The sequence below is a fragment of the Chelonia mydas genome, chromosome 5 (genome assembly GCF_015237465.2).
Source record: "Chelonia mydas isolate rCheMyd1 chromosome 5, rCheMyd1.pri.v2, whole genome shotgun sequence".
In the NCBI taxonomy this organism is placed as follows: Eukaryota; Metazoa; Chordata; order Testudines; family Cheloniidae; genus Chelonia; species Chelonia mydas.
Window position 1 is genome coordinate 69,861,536 of NC_051245.2, and position 16,936 is coordinate 69,878,471.

Below are 16,936 nucleotides of genomic sequence, written 5' to 3' on the forward strand. Positions count from 1 at the left end.
TTAGCTCATGGATTCTTTGAGCTTTTCGCTGATGCCCTAATTGAGCTTTTTCTGTTCTTATTGTTCCATCAGCATGGAAGAGGGACAGAGGCACAGGTCCTATCGGGTAACTAAGAACAATTGGCATTCAAACATCTGTCTTGCAAATGACAGGGCTCTATGGGAAAACAATTTCTGGACTGGTAGCTGCTGTGATTCTCTCTCTCGCTAGACTTAAATTTGATTTTGGCCATGTCCGTAAATGTTTTGATAGATTTTTTTGACTGGACTGAAGAAGCTACGTATCCCATCAGAATTGAGTGCACCTCTCACAAATCTTTGTTCTTCAACATCTGCTCTTGTACATCTGATGTTACATGCAGTCCAGTAGATATGTTGATAAGCACCTTTGGAAGTAATTCAGGGTCAAAAGGGTTTGCCATATTGTTGATGATGTGGTTGGTAAGAGCTGTAACATGCTTTTCATCCCTCTTCAGTATAGAGGTAAGGATTTGTTTGTGGACTTTGTTTTCACTACTACTTGTTAGGACACTTCTTTCTTGCATATTCGCTCAGGACATGTCTTGTGAGGGTCCATCTGACAGGGGCTGGCTTCTTTTTTGTCAGTCCAATCCCACTGCTGCCCTTGAGTCTGACAGTTTTCTCTGTTCCCATGACACTGCAAATTCCATGAAAAGAGCCAGGAGTCTGATGCACAGCAAATTTCCCAGATTCCAAGACATTATGTACTTCTAGGAGATTTAACATATAAAGAATGTAGATTTGTACCTACTTGGCATAGTTGGGCCTATTTTGTGGTAAAGGAGTATGGAAGCATGGCATTGTGTGTGTAAGTGAAGTTTCCAATCAACTGTCACTCTGCATGGACATCTTGAAGTAGCATCTGGAGAAAATAATCCCAGAACATGAATGTTGGAGACTTGGCATACCATCACAATTGAAATTCCTCCAGTAGTGGTAGCCTATACTGATTTTAAAAAAAAAAATGTCCATAAGGTGACTGTTGCAGAGTAATGGTTTTGCTTTGATTCATTTTACTCAAGTTGGAAGAAAGACATTTTGAGTGACAAACTGCATCCTTAACAATCAAATCTTCGATAGGTCTGCATGACATGTCGTTTTTGATATTCTGCATCCTTTAGATTGGTTCCTCTCTCAGATATTTCTGTTTTATGAGGTTTCTTGTCTTGTGTGTGTTTTCTCAAGCAAACAATGCAACAGGATCAATCAGAGGACATGCTTTCTTTTTGTTGGCTGTAGAAGCAGGTGAACGTGATGCTTTCTGATCAGTGTCAGTCTGGTTCCCTTTCCTCCCTTTCCCCCAATCAATACAACTCTGACATGTCAAATTTGACTTGCTTGAGTATTTCTTAAAGCAATCCCTGTGATAGAGTATTAGTGGCAATCTGAACTAAAAAATCAATTTTATTGAGATTAATTGTATTGGCACCAAGTAGCTGCCAATACAATTAATCTCTCCTGGCTTCTGCTGCCAGCATCACAGAATTCTGTCTAGCATCTGGTGGCTTTTGCCAATTTTTTTGGTTTTTTTTTTCATTCTCTTGATTTTTTTCATTTCTTGAACAAACCCCATTTTTCAAAATTTGTGGAGAGTCTCTTTCTCTTTGATATAAGTTTTAAGAGGCTTGTATTCTCCAAGTCTTCATATACTGTAACTTCCCTGTAGAGAGAGAATTCCCAAAGTATATTGTTAACATTACCACCATTGCTACATTTTTTATTTGTACAAGTATACAGACTTGTGCTAAATTAGATTTATATATTAGCATCAAAATTGCTGTTTTTGATAGAAGCCCAGTATGAATCTGTGTATTGTCATAACTAGTACTGATCTGTGCATAAATGTCACTGAATTAAAAAGCTACTTTCTAGAATATTCAAAGGCTAGTACTGCATACATAGGCATTTACAAATTAAAATCTTCTACTAGACAGACTAGATGCTACATGTATGTAAAAAGATTACAAATGGAGAAGCATTACATTAAGAATTCACATACATTTGTCTGCCCACTATGCAGTACATACCTGTGGGCATGGAATGAACTGCTACTGGTGCATGACCTTTAGTGTGAGACTGATCTGGTCAACAAATGACAATTAAAAATATAGAACGCTATTACAATCACTTGAGATACATTAACTTAAGAATATCGGGTATGAAAAATGTCATAATAGTATATTGTAAAATGTTGATATTCACCATTTTTGCTGCATGCTAAACAGCTTCATCGTTCTAGGGGGGAAAAATATCTTTCCCATGCAAAACCAATAAAAAAAAATTAATACATTGTCATTTGGTAACTTTGACCAAAAAATACTGCATTAAGATGCTGGAATTAATGTCAAGAGTAAAAGCTATAGTCAGTTGTGATGCAGTGTTTCTGGAACTGGAAAAAAACCCCTCATTTTGGGTACCATTGTTTTACCTTGCCTACAAGCTTACGATATCGCTTGACCGCTCCACATCATATCTCCTCTAAATGTACATAAAATAAGCATTCAAATGATGTGGGTACATTAAACTTCAAAAATATTGCCCTTTTTGGAGAATTGCTGCACTCCTACAGCAGACTACTATACACTGAATTAGAATAATGTGTTAGTCTTAAGTGCACATTTATCAGGTGACTCTTTTTATAATAAAAGGAATTTATGGTTTATATAACCAAAAAGCTTGTTTGATCGAAGACATGTGAAAGCATTGCATTTTGTTGAACTGTAAGCAAATCCAGAAATAATATTAGGGAAGAAAATTATTTTAATGGATCTCTAAGCAATACTTTGTTTTGGGTTTTCAACAATAATTAACTGAAGTATTAGGCATATACCTTTAGTTCTGTTATAGGATTAACTTGTTTTCTTGCATCCCTACAGATTTGTCTGAAGGATCAGAGTCCTAATTTCCAACAGTTGAATGTTCAGTACTTCCTTTGATAGGTTTTTTTTTTTAAAGTTTTTAAAATAAGGTGGTAACTATCCATGATAGGACTCTTTGTAAGTGTAAAAGATTATTTTTTGCAGACTTGGGTAGTTTTGCATTTATTTGAATATTTTTACTGAAAGAAGAAATCCTAGAACTATAATCCTCAGAACATCTTGTGATGTAGACAAATGTGGTCTCAGTTTTTTAAAATGGAGAGAATTTAAGTGAGTGAGTAACACAGTTAAGATTTATAATTGAGGGGTTTCTTGCCTTAAATCTTGTGCTAAGGAAATGTCTATTTTGTGTATCTGAAATATTTTTTCTAATTCAAAAGCAAGAAAACAAGTCTGCAAGAGGTGGCTTACCCATTGTGCAGGTATACCTATCTGCAGTCTGATTCTAGTTGTCTTTTCAAAACTACTGCTCCATGTTGGATGCATATTGGCATTTGAAAGAGAAAAATTATTTAGCATGGTATTGGTCTTTGCTTGGAGTTGTTCCTGATTAATTCCACATGTGATCGTGCTCATTATGGAATGGTGCTCTTATTCCAGAATAAGAGTGCCTGTTTCTGTTTAGCTTAACTTGTTTTTGAAAGTGTCCACACATGGAATTATCCAGGAACAGCTATTGCACTTAAATTCACATTCTATCTTAATCCATGTTCAAGTGAAGACAAATTCTAACTAAGACATTCAATACACAGGGAAGGTAGGTTAGCACAATAGCTATTCCACACAAACTCCCCTTGTGGACACTTTTATTCGGCACTCTCAGTACCTTTTTTGCAATTTAGCATAGTCTGCTTTAGGAATAGCTCTTGCACTTTAAATTTGCACCCGACCTTATTCTGCACTTACTTCCTCAAAAATAGTAGTGTTCATCCACTCAAGTTGAACTGTTGAAATTGTTTAGGTATCTTAGTGGTTGTTTACACTTGAAAGTTAATTTGGATTAACCTGGAGTGTAAATTTAAAGCACAATAGCTGTTCTAAATAACTCCATCTATTTTACGTAATAGACCGTAATAGGGAATGGACAGACTATCAAAATTCACCCTCATTGCTGTGAAAAGTGATTCCTCTTCCCAGATACTTGACACATTAATTTTGGCAATATCTGTTATACCTCATGCTGCTCTATGTGCTGATAGTAAGTAATAGTTTGGGATCGTTTTGGCAAATAGTAAATAGAACAAGATTTGCATTTTTATTTGGGGGGTGTATTTGCCTCCTCCTCTTTCCACTTACTCTCCCCACCCACCTTCAATTCCCACTCCCATTTCTTCACATTTTCTGTTGCTGTGCTTTGCGATGATCACTGACAGGATCCCTCCCCTTCCGTCCCCTCGGAACTGACCAGAGTCGTAGGGGGGGAGCAGCTGTTTAATCCTCTGGATGCAGACCAGGGCGCATCGCATCCTATAATGCGAGCTGGGCCATTGGCTGCACTGGGCTAGGCTGGGCGCACGCGTGATTGGAATGTGGTTGTATTGGCTCCGGCTCCAGTGCAGCCAGTGGGTGCGGGCGGAGACTGGGCTCTGGAGACGGAATGGAGGCGCAGCCGGCTTCGGAGATGGGGTAGGTGAAACTGGGAGGGCACGGCACGCCGGCCGAGCCATGCTGGGCTGTAATATTCAGTGTCCCTGTCTGTTGCTGTGCAGTGCGTGTGCCTCTCCGGGCTGCTGCAGGGAGAGGAGCCTGTTTAATCCCAGCTGCTGCAGCGAGGAGCTCTGGATGGTTTCCTGTGGTTCTGATCAGTCTGTTTGACAGGAGAGGAGGAGGCGGTGGCGACGGGGAGCTGGGGAAGGGAGAAGAAAGGGGCTTTTGTAGCTAGAAAATAGGGTGTTTTTTTTAAAGGTTTGTTGACATAGAAAAGAGGAAAAAACAGTATCTAAGGAAACGGGCAAAGGGCAACAAAGAATGTAGCAGATTTCTTTGCGAGGAGGAATGAGAGCTTGAGCTCATTGAAGTCGTCGTCCTCCTCCCTCCTGCCGCAGCAGCCGTGGCTGCCAGAGAAAGGGACACAAAGCAGGGAAGGAGATGCCTTGATGTGAATCTAACAGCTCCACAATGAAGGCATTCTGGAGGGAGGATGAGGCAGGTATTGCAGAGCATGGCATTCTCTTGCACTTTTTAAATGTTAAAATTTTGCTTTTGTGTGAATCTGCAAAAGCCACCTCTGGGTATTACAGATAGGTGTCTTTGTTAGTGACAGGACCTGGTAGTGGCTTATTCTGCAGTTGACTGCAGCAGCTTTTGCTCCTCTGCTAAAAAAGGAGAAAGCTGCAGAGGGATGAGAGGCTGTACTGCACTGCTACGCCCAAAAATGCATTTAAAGCATAAGGTTCAGTGGCCAATTGCGACCCATGTAGCAGCAGAAATATTGAGAGATATTTTTTAAATAATGAAAAATAAAAGTGTATATTTGAACATCAGAACACACTGACTTGTTAAAAAATTATTTAACATTACAATGAGATGCTCAGATCAGTGAATTTAACCTGAATACTCTTGGAAATCTTAATAAATTATGTATGAAGCAGTGGTCCTTTCTCTCTCTTTGTCAGACACCGCTTTTATTCTAGTAATTAGGTCATCAGTAACCAAATCGCTTTTAGTTTTGCAAAAATGTAAAATAGTTTTTTAGAAGGTGAACAAGGTGCTGAATAACTTGAATCAGTATTTAAAATTTACTGTTTGAAATTAGTTGAATTTTAATTTGAGTTGTCTGTCATCTTTGGACTTCAAATATAAGCCATAGGCAGCATTTTTCATTTACAGGAGCTTGTTTATCCTAAGGGATCAGCAAGACAAAATTTGTGGTGTTTAATTTGGGTATTTATACATTCAAAGATACTTTTTTTAAGTATATTTTGTATTCTTCCAGTTTGTACAGATATATTTTCAGTAAACTCTCTGTTATGCATATGTGGATAGTGTACTTTAGAATTACTTAATTTTATATTTTGAATAGCATTTTTTCCCGCACCCCAATGAGCAGAGATGGTACTTGTTCTATTGCTTCTAAATCAGTTTTTGTGGTTGAAAATGCTTCTTAATGTTCTTTCTGCTTAACATATTAATAAACAGTGAAGTTTTCTGTCAAATCCAATAATCGGTAGACTTCCGATTATTTCATCAGTGTAATGGAAGTCTCATGAAGCACTTAATCTTCCTTTTTAAACTGCCTGTAATATACACACTAAAACTAGTTAGCTGGAAGAGGACTCTTAAATATTTTTAATGAGGCTCCTAAGAACCTCCTACAGTGCCTGCCAATAAATTTACTTTTATTTTTGTTAAATGTAAGGTTTCTATCACCAATACTGCATGACACACCGAATGAAAGCATAATAGTAATGGGATCTGATAGGAAGCTTTTTAGCTTAATGAACCCCTATCTGAAAAAAACTATAAACCTTAATTTTCTACACACTGTAAATTAGCTTGAGTATAGATCTCAGGCTTCCTATCTGATGATGGGATATATTTTAGCTGGGTTAATATGTTAAAACATAAGCTAAGGATTTATAAAACGGTAGTGTAATTGGAATCAGAAGTTAAACATCGTACCAAAGGTGTTTGTTGTACAAAACTGAAAGTGAATTTTAGTTGCTTAATCTATCAAGATACTAGTAATCCGAATGATTCAAAGGCACTTTTCCTTTATTCCCTGAGAGATACAACACTATGGGGATGTTTCTTGCTTAAATTATTATTATTATTTTTTAAACCGTACAAGAGCTGTTTTGTACACCTGGCTAAGTAGTTTCCATTTCTAACAGTGGGACAGTTTCTAGTAGCGTCATGAGTAAAAGACAGTTAGTAAATGTAGGCCCCAATTCCACAAATAATGACTCTCTGCATGGAGTGATGGACCCTATTTGTGAATCATATTTCTAAAAGGATGCATTTTGTGAGCAGCTTCATAGGACAAGTGTAAATTCAAGGCAAACCTTCATGTTTATAGTCAAAAAGCATGATTCATAACTCATGGTGTAACTTCAGTATAATTCAGTGTAGTCTGGGAAATAAATAGATCTAATTGATCTCTTTGGTCTACAACTACTTATTGTGGGGTTTATATTTCTGTTAAATATTCCATCAACTCAACTGTATTAATATTTTAATCAAGTTGATTACTTTTTCATGAATTTAGTGAAAACTAACTTCTTCATCCTTGGGGGTGTAGCTTTAAGTAGGTCATGCTGGTAGGAAACTGGGAGATTAATAGTGTCGAAAAGACTGAAGATGAGCTCTGCATAAGCTCAAAAGTTTCTCTTTCACCAACGGAAGTCAGTCCAATAAAAGATATTACCTCGCCTAACTTGTCACTCTAAAAAAGACTCAGACTTCCAGCTGGTTGTATTTTTTAAGATTCATAGTGTTGTGAGTGAACAGATGCTAACATACTTCCTTGAAGACTAATGGTTTCCCATTCTCTTTAGGTGTTGGCTGAAGATGATACTAATGGATCACCATAGTGTGAAAAAAGATTAAGGGTGATACGGTACAGACCCTTAATACTTGATATTTTAAAATGTTTTTGTATTGTCCAATTTTTTAAATGTTTGTGACTGAAATTGATGTTTTCAGTTACAAATGAGCCTTTTATGGATATTAATACCTAGGACTTTTAAATAATCATTTTTCAAAAGTCAAATAAATAGAAGGTTGCAAGAAATAAAAAAAATAACAAGGCATACATAGAGAAGGCTAATGACCCATGAGTAATTTAGCCAAAATGATGATTAAGAATATTTGTGAATCACCCTTGGTCCAGTGTAGTTTGATTCAGATGCTGTCTGAACTACTTTGTGTTAAATGGAGACTCATTTAAGGGCAGATTTTCTTATTTTCAAGGACTGAATGCAGTGGGACTAACAAGCTAGGGAGCTTCCCAACCCAAAATTCTAAAGCAAAGAATTTTTTTTTTCCCTGGGCTGCTAATGAAAGCTGAAGTTAACGTGCCTGTATATAATTTGTTCAATTTCGTGACTTTTAATTTTTCTACTTTATTTTTTGCTAGTAAGATGATAATTTTCAGGATCTATAGGTGATATTTTGTAAGAATCGAACTGTGCTTTCTTCTAAGACCAGAACAGATTTTAAAATAAGATTCCCCTACCCATGACAAGCAAGGGAATTCAGAGTTAAGACCAAATCTCCATCCATACTGCCCTTGGTGTGGTCCCATGCTCCAGTATTTGAGGAGCGCAGTGAACATAGCTCATCCATTTTTCTGAGATCTTGCTGAGAAAGCAAGTTTTGGCTAAGAGGAACCGCCCTGAAGACTGATTTTGCTGTTATGCTGTATCTGAGGTCTGGCCAGGAGCAGCTGCTCCAAAGACAGTTGCTGCTAGGGGACAGTGTGTGGAGTTCTAGGCTACAGTAGGATACTTTCCAAGGTCTCACATGCTAACTTTTGGGATTGGCATAAATACAGGCCATCTTTAAATAATGGCACTCTATAATTTTATGTAGTAAGTACTAATACGTTAATGATCCGGAATCATGGTCAGGTCACTGTATGGTGTAAGGCAGGACGTACTCTGGACTGGATCCTTTTGCCTGGATGTGTTCATAAATATGAGAGACTCCTCTCTACAGGGTTAAGACCACTTCCTTCTGCAAGCAGAAGTAACTCTTACCTTTACAAGACAAGAGGTAACCATTGTCCTGGTGTGCTCCCAAAAACTCTTGGTCTTTGCTAAATTCCAAAATTTAATCATAAAAACTCAAATCAGCCAAGAGACCAAAGAATAGAAGTCTTAGCAAGACACTACAACAGTCTCTCATTACTGCTATATTTACTTCAGCACTGAAGTGCTCTTCCTCACTTCATAGTTCACACAGATTGCATTAATTCTGTCACTAACTGTGGCAAAAAAACAACAACAACCAGGAAGGAAGAATGTAGTCTGATACAGATGAGGACACAATTCTATAAGCTTATGCCTTTCTAAAGGAAGCAATGAGTATCCTGGAAAAATTTTTTGGACTATACGCTGATTCCGTACTTTGTCCACTCAAACCTCAAACATAGCAGCCCTTGCTGTTAGGAATTGTCATCTCATTTTATGGTTTACCAAAAATGAAGTAGGGGGACCGAGATTGAGACCAGAAACATAGTGCATTCTTTCCAAGGATTTGGTCCATTCACAAGTAGTAGCCAAAGAAGCTGATGGCAGTCAGGGCTGGCACCTCTAACTCTGACCCATGCCTTCCTATGTGGTTTTTTTAAAAAAAGTAGGCAACACAAAGGACCCCCCAGTAATGAGATTGTCAGCACCTCTTTTGATATGGGAAATCTGCCCCTCTCCACAATCCAGTAATCTAAACAATTCTTTAAAAAGCACCGCTTGATGTTTGAGACCTTGCATGAGTTCCTGCCCAGTGTTTAACCAAAAAAAAAAGCTTAAGCAAGCTAATTGACAAAGTCTCCAGTGCCACCTATTGGCTGCCATTGTCCTGGATTCTTCTCTCAGGCTTCAGGTCAAGGCACAGGACAAACACAGCACTTGTTGCTTTGGTGAATGACCACCTCCTGTCCACATACAATGGACGTATCTCTATTTACCTTGCAGAACTATTTTATCATTTGATACCATTGATAGTTGTATATTCCTGTTCTGCTTCTAATAGGCTCCAGGAATAAACTGATATACCCTGAAATGACTCAGATATGTCCTCTCGCACTAAACCCAGAGGGTCATTACAGGCATAGTCCTCTGAGGACTCTGCAACTAAGGTTCAAACCCCTCTTCATAATGAGACAAATGAGATAAACAGTGTGAAGTGCCAGCCATATCTATCCTTTGCATTAGATATAAACAGAGCACTGTCTTCTAGCTTCCAGTGGAAATCAGTACCTGGATAAAGAGCAGCTGGCTAAATCTGAGCCCAGACAAGGGTGAGGTGAAGCCGATAGGAAGAGGGAAGCACTTTGGAGAACTTGCCTCTCTGCTGAAGAGGCCATACTAATCTATGCATGCATGAACTTCGAGCTTGATTGTTGCAGTCTGTTTTATCTAGGAAAGAAGCCACATGTAATTAAAAAGCATCAGCTAGTATGGACTGTGTGAACACATCTTTTTATCAGCCCGGTTTCCTAACAGTCACTTGGTGTATTGCTTTCTGAGCTGGCTACCCAGGCTCTGATCCAAAGCCTTTGACAAGTCTAGTTCAAGGTACATGTCCTGATATTCAAAGTCCTCCATGGAATTAGCCTTAGCTTCTTGAGCTGTTATATCTTCCTCCATAGCTATGATAGCTATTTTTCATCAGAGCAATGAAAATGTTGAACAATAGGAAGAGGCTTGTGAGTTGAGAAGAACTAATTTTTACAGGGATTGGACCTAGAATATGGGATTTACCTCTGCAGGAAATACGCACTACGTTAAAATCAAAGTGCCTGATTCCAGTGATAAGGGCGTTCAGTAACTTTTTCAGAAGGAACTGAGCAGCTTACAGGAACAAGCTGTATGTGTAAAACTCATTTTTTTTGGACTTTGGCAAGTTCTACACACACAACTAGCCAAACAAAAACTAATCAAAATATTTCTCCTGTCCTGTGTTTGTTTTTATTTTAAAATATTTTGGAAGCACTCCTGATAGATACTGTGTTGATAAGGGCTAAGTAAACACTTAAAAAAAGAGTGATATGTTTGCTATGTGAAGCTACTTTGAGAGAAAAATGGAGTACTGTGGCCCAGTGAAAATTCTTTCTATCGCAAACTTTAAATACCAAATCAACTTTTTAGGTTAAAACAAACTTTTTGGTGTCTTAACACTGACTATGCATATAGCAATTTTCCTAACCCTTCTTGTGTGTTTACCAGTTGATAAGTGTTTTCTTACTTCTCGGAACAAACACATAGCTTGAAATTTTATAATAAACTATTAAACTCTTAATTTAAAAAAAAATCTAAAAGAAAATGTCTTAAAGGAAATCCCAACTATTCAGTAATTTTACATCCAAGTGTCTCCCTTCTTACTGCTTTTAATATGAAAGTTGTATTTGACAGTTCAATATTGCTTCATGGGTGCTTAATATATATTCGACCTTTGAAATGTAGTATTCCAAAATGTAGCCATGACCTGAAATGCAAGAGGAAAACCAAGAGCATGGAAATATTTTTAAGAAGCAGATATTTAAATGTTTACATGTCCATCAGCAAAGAGCAATTTGACTTCAATCCTATGAATATTCTACTATCCTCTCCTGTTTAACCTCTCCATCTCCAAATTAACAGAATTGGGGACAATCTTTAACAGAAATAAAATGCTGGAAATACGGAGCTATACATTTTAGGCCAGTACAATTGCTGATAAATGTCCTACTTTTCCCCATTCTTTATCTCTTCCCGCCTCCCCCCTTTTCCTTCCTCTACCCTCTGCTCTTTCATTTTTCCTCTCCTGTATGCCCACCACCTGCCCTGTTGAGTCAATCTTCTTCCAGCTGCTGACTTCCCTTACTTCTACCCTTATTCTCTTTCTTACTTCCCAGATGAGGTTTTTTTCATTCTCCTTTAGCCAGTGCCTGTCACAATACAAGCATACCATAGTCCTTCCATTCTCAATAAACTGTTCTGCAGTTTCCCCCTTTTTCAAATACTGACTCATCTCCTGCCTTCATCTTTAGGCTCACCAGGATGTGCTTTTTGTAAAAGCTGCCGCAGGTTTCTCCAACTTCATCATGGATCTCATCTCATCTAATCTGGCTTCTGCCCTTTCTGTTCTAGTGAAATTGCTTTCATGTAGGTCTCTGAGTTTTTACTAGCCAGATAGAAGAACCCATACCTCATTGTTATCCTTCTTTACTTTCTGTTGCTTTTGAAACTGCTGATCCTTCTTGTTATCTTGTCCTTCCTTGGCTTTCATAACTTACCTTTTAGATCTCTTCCCTCTCTGAACATTCCTTCAGTATCATGTTCTACTTTCTGTGGGCAATCCCACAGTGCTCTGTCCTAGATCTCCTTTTCTCTCTCAACCCTCCTGTTAAGGGTCTCATTCACTTGCATGGTTTCAGCTAGTACCTTTATGCAGATGACTCTCAAATCTACCTCTCCAGTTTTTCCTGGTAGTCTCTTTCAAATCCTGCATCTCAGGCTGTGTTTTTGATCTCTCCTATTGTCTCACTGTAAGTGTCACGTGGACAAAACTGAATTTTTTCCCAAGCCCTCCCCACTGTCTCATTTCTCTGTCGACTACGTCAGTCTCCTCACTGTCACTTAAATCCACAATCTGGGTGTCCATTTTTACACTTTGCTCTATTGTCCCATAAATCTGGGCAGTGTCTCTGTCTTGCTGCTGCCTCCACATCACTAAATTCCAACTAGTCTCTCAGTACACTCGTCTGAAACTCTTTCATCGGGCCTATTGTATCCTGTCTTTATGATTACAACCACTGCCTCTTTAGTTTCCTTGATACCTGCATCACAGCCCCCTCCCCTCCAGTCAAAATATAGCTGCCAAGGTCGTCATCTTAGTGCTGATAATTGAATCCCTCCACTGACTCCCCCTTTTTCCCACCACATCAAATTCAAAATGTTTTCTTACCTTCAGGCCCTTTCTGTTTCTGGCCCTCTCTGATTGCTACTGTATCTTATCAAGTTGCTCTCCACTCTCCTAACTTTCTGAACTGGTGCCCTCATCTACTTGCTGCTTTACTTCTCTGAGATGCATCTTTGTGCTTTCCTCCATACCACTGCTTACTTACAAAACACCTCCAAAACTATAATTGAATTAGCCATGTTCTCTTTCTTCAGATCCTTCCTCAAGACCCTTCAACAGTGGTTCATATCTTTGGTCACTACCACGATACAAATATTTATGTAGTAGCAATCTCTCTTCCTTTTGGTCTCTTGTGTGTTTGTTCTTCCTGTTGGTCTTTCTTCTGTCATAAAGAATTTTTAAAAGTTCATTTACAACACATGATATTCCAAATCCTATTTGTATCCTTACCTTTTCTGTTCCTTCTGTGCCACCTCCCACTGCTTACGTAGCTCTCCAACATGAGGTCTGATCTGTTGTGCAACACACATTGCAGAGTGAAACTAGCCTGTGGTGTGCAAAGAAAAGGAAAGGAAGACACAGGAGCGTCATTTGCATGGAAATGATTAAGTGGACGTGACATAAGATACATAAAGAAAAGAGGAGTCAGTGAATGGGGGAAAAAATACCTCCGTGGTGTGTGTTTACAAAAAAATATATGGCCTACAAATGTAGCTACCTAGGGGAACAAACAAATTTGAATTTTGATTCCTAATGATCTCATTTGCTATTGTATCAGAAAATAGAAACTTGTAGATCAATACACTGAGATGTTAAGCAGGACTTTATTTTTTTTGTGAGAGATTTTCTACCAAGTTACAAAATTAGGAGATAAGGGTTGGAGCAGACAGATGGTATTATAAATAAAATCTCATCTTCTCATGAGCATTGACCACCCCAGACGTTAACCTAGAATTTTTCTCACGTGGCAACTGGGGAAAAATGTGAGATTCCATGGCTCAGTTTTAAGAGTCTTGAGTTTTCCTGGACTTTGAAAACTGAATAATTCTTTGACCTCTAGAAGTGGTCCCTCCAGGTTAGGACTGATGCGTGTTGGCAATATGATATAAAGAAACACACTTTTCTCTCCCATGTGGTAATTTAATCATGAAGGAAACCTGACATCTTATTTTTATTTACAGTAAAGGACTTTTTACAAGCGCTACATTTGAGAACAATATTTTTTCAAAGGTACAGTTTAGTGTTTGTACTTGTTAGTAATGGATACCATCAAACCAGTTACCTAGTATAAACTTTAAAATAGTTAAAAGGATGTGTTCTACAAATTTGTGCTTTAGTAAATTTTCAAATCTTACTGCTTTTTGAAAACTTTCTGTAGTAGTAGCATCATTGATGTAAAATATTTTTCCTAATTGTCTTAATTGAACAAATACTACTCTCAGGGCTGTCCAATGAACGTACTAAACAAAATCAGTTATATTCATTTTAGCACCATTGGAAAAAATGTAAAGAATGGTTATGTGCTAAAGAGAAAAGGACAATATAGGGACAATACTTAATTTTTAAGCTTCTGGGAAGGTAGTCTAATTATTTTTTGTAAATACCTGGTCCTATATATAGGGAACACTGCTCTCCATTACCATATTCTTCATTCATGTGAAAAATGGTTACTAATTTTAACTCCCTTATTAAGGTAGACTCAACCATACTGTGTGCTTGTGGATCTATATACAATATTGTATTGTATCACTTTTCTCCTATATTGTACATATCCCATGCAAGAAATTGCATGTGATCGTGTAATTACTGTCTTTCAATTCATATAACATATAAAGAGGCTTGTGTGTAATAGTTTTTTAATAAAAGAAAAAACAAAGCAATTCCATCACCTGATACTTTATCAGATCCCATTTCCTCTACTAAGTATGGAGTACTAGTCCCGTTTTACAGACACCTTAGCAAAGCTGCATGATTTTGGCATATTCAGTTTGAGAGGCAATGTAGCTAACTGATTGGGGCTTGGATCCACAATACTAGAGGCCAGAGTTCAAATCCCCATTCTGCCAAAAGTTACCTTGTGTGACACTTGAAATCATCTGTTCTTTCATCTGTGAGATTACGGAATACTTGCTTGCCTCTTTGATAATGCAAACTGTGAAAGAGGTGAGACTAGAACTAGATGGGTAGTCTTCTGACTCCTAACCCAGTGATCCTTCCCTTGAACTGTAGGGTGTTTTGATGGATGGCAGAGGAAGGGAAGGTGGCTTGATCTGTTTTGCCTATGTCCCTTCTGGAAATCTAGCTCATGCTTATCATAGATAGAGGAAACAGAAGGCTTAACAGGGCCTAGGAGAATGGGCTGTGCATTTGGAATTAACAGCCTTTAACAAGTTGTTGTGCTTATGCAATTAAAGATTTTCTGTAATTTACAATCTGGTCAGATTTTCTGGGAGACAGTGGAAAGGCACTGCTGTGACCTCAGGAATATCTGTCAAATTTATGTTTTCTACTCCAAATCATGGAGGATTTAGAACTGTACAAGTTTCTTTAATTTAGACAAACTATCTTGACAGAGCGTTGGCTGGGATGATTTAGTTGGTGTTCGTCCTGCTTTGAGCAGGGGATTGGACTAGATGACCTCCTGAGGTCTCTTCCAACCCTAATATTCTATGATTCTATGATCTTTTTACTAATCTTGTTCTCTGAAGTAGCTGTACATTTTTGTTCAAGCTTTCTCAAAATTCAACCCAAATAAGAAAAATTTCAACCTGAATAGTTAGTTCATCAGTTATAAGCAACTGAAAACAAAGGGTTACAATGGAAAGTCTTGGCCAGCCTTAAATACAGGGATCATTACTAATCCACCTATAATGTCATATATGAAATTTCATATTTTAGATTAAACAAGTCGTATAGATTTTTAATTTGACATTCTGTAACATTTTGTTGCCTCTGGATTCTGACAAGGCCAAGACTTATGTATTCTCAACATGTTACATTGAAAAATTTGAAGCCATTGGTAACAAAAGTAGTTGTTTAGGCTGATAAATCACTAAAGGAGTTTAAAGAAATATTTTTATGAAACCAAAATTCAGAGCTCCTGGTGTATCCCAAACTGTCATGACTGGGCTGCTTAAACAGAACCTATTCAGATTACAATATATTGAATGTTACTTGATTTCCGACCAAAAAAAAAGAATTGACTAATGCAGACTCATAAGATTTCATAGAAGTCGATTATTTTTGTTTCTATCTATTAGGATTTCAATCTAAAAAATCCTCTAAGTTCCAGGTTATAGAGTTCCTTGACAATTCTTTTACTATTCTACACTGACAATTGTAGAAGTCCTTATTCAGATCTAACGCTGTATACATCTAAAGCAGTGCTGCTGAAGAATCTTCAGTTTAGTGCCGGACAAAAAAAATCTGACTTTTGAAGACCTTTGTTTAGCTGTCTGAATTATGCAAAGTGGTCATTCTGCATGGAAGCAGACTGTCAGAAGGAACACTGTTGTGGTTTCATGTTGCTAGGAGAATTCTGCAGTAAAATGGAGCACTTCCAGAGCGATGACTAAATATTAAGGAAATGAGACAGTTTGATGGAAAGAGAGACATGGTGTTAATCACTGTTTAGTTTGTATACTATCTTTCATATAAAATCTCCCTGTACTGTTTTATTAATTGTACACAGATACAGCAAAAGGGAATAGTGTGGTCACAAAATGACTTGAGTGGCAAGTTGGGAGCAGAATCTAAAAGTAGCTAGCAAAAGCAAGAGAAGAGTTGGGAGGAAAATCTGCTGATCTAAACTGGAGAGAATGAAGGCATGAATAACTGTGAGCAGATGGAGAATAGTAATAACATGTTCTTAGTGCTTCATCCATAGATCCGAAAGTGTTTAACAACGGGAGATAAGTATCGTTAGACCTGTTTTACAGACTGGGAAACTGAGAGAGAGAGAGAGGTGAAATGACTGACATCAGGTCAGCGCCAGAGCCAACAATAGAATTTAGGTCTCCTGAGTCCCAATCCAGTGCCCTGTCCACTGCATCATGAGTAGATAATATGGGCAATATTATGGAGGTTACGGTAGTTCTTGAAGAAATTGTTGATGTGATGAAAGGAGATTAATTTGGGGTCAAGGAGAATGCCCGTTTCTGGGACATGTGGTAAAAGCCACAGATGGTTGAAATGGTATTAGAGAAGATGTTACTGAAAATATGATTAAAAGATCTCAGACTTAAATACTCAGCTAGAGGAAGCTGGAACAGGAGTTCATTGGTGAAAAAGATACATGGAAATAGGCACAAAGTGTAGTATTTCATTCTGGGTCATATACTGTCCTCATCACTGTAGTATCTGGGAGTGTTCCAGAGTGCATTAAGTGACATGACTAACATCTGTCACATGTGGTTCATTCTTTCTCATATAATTTCCCCCACGTGGAGTGGATGAATGTAGTGTAGTTTTTT

At 37.9% G+C, this 16,936-nt stretch overlaps 1 protein-coding gene across 11 annotated transcripts in view; it reads left to right on the forward strand.

Annotated features, from left to right (window-relative positions):
• The window catches only part of APC (APC regulator of WNT signaling pathway), a 201,085-nt gene that overhangs the window by 22,579 nt on the left and 161,570 nt on the right, over positions 1-16,936 (forward strand). For 2 of the 11 annotated variants that reach the window (XM_037901542.2, XM_043547786.1), the window contains exon 1: positions 4,335-4,526. The exons of 7 other annotated variants lie outside the window; for them this stretch is intronic. The gene's annotated coding sequence lies outside the window, so the exon portion shown is untranslated. Of the gene's footprint in view, positions 1-4,334; positions 4,527-4,610; positions 5,050-16,936 lie in introns of those variants that run through there. 2 more of the 11 variants (XM_043547785.1, XM_037901543.2) reach the window with 2 other exon arrangements.